The sequence below is a fragment of the Buceros rhinoceros genome, unplaced genomic scaffold (assembly GCF_000710305.1).
Source record: "Buceros rhinoceros silvestris isolate BGI_N320 unplaced genomic scaffold, ASM71030v1 scaffold20657, whole genome shotgun sequence".
NCBI classification, from domain to species: domain Eukaryota; kingdom Metazoa; phylum Chordata; class Aves; order Bucerotiformes; family Bucerotidae; genus Buceros; species Buceros rhinoceros.
In genome coordinates, this window is record NW_010423007.1 from 2,709 (window position 1) to 3,116 (window position 408).

Here is a 408-nt window from a genome sequence, read left to right on the forward strand (position 1 = left end):
GGCAGAGAACCACAGAGAGCGTTTGGGCTGCAAGAGCCCTTTCAGCTCCTCGAGTGCCCCCGATCCCCAGCGCTGCCCAGTCCCCACTGACCCCTGTCCCGCAGCACTACGAATGGCCCTGCAACCTAAGCTGGGGACACTGGTGGGCTGCCGCCAAGCCACGGGGCACTTCTCCAGCCCACTTCTCCAGGGCCACCCCAGGGGGCCTGGGCTGCTGCAGAGAACCAGGAGCCAGGTGGCTTTTCTCCAGCCCTGGACAAAAATGTCCATGAGCATGCAGGCAGAGAACCACAGAGAGCGTTTGGGCTGCAAGAGCCCTTTCAGCTCCTCGAGTGCCCCCGATCCCCAGCGCTGCCCAGTCCCCACTGACCCCTGTCCCGCAGCACTACCTCCACACGGCTGGGCAAC

The 408-nt window shown here is 64.7% G+C and overlaps 1 protein-coding gene across 1 annotated transcript in view; it reads right to left on the reverse strand.

Annotated features, from left to right (window-relative positions):
• LOC104497071 (sodium/nucleoside cotransporter 2-like) overlaps positions 1 to 408 on the reverse strand; it is a gene marked incomplete at both ends in the record, with an annotated part of 6,624 nt that overhangs the window by 2,703 nt on the left and 3,513 nt on the right. The gene's annotated exons all lie outside the window — the stretch shown is intronic.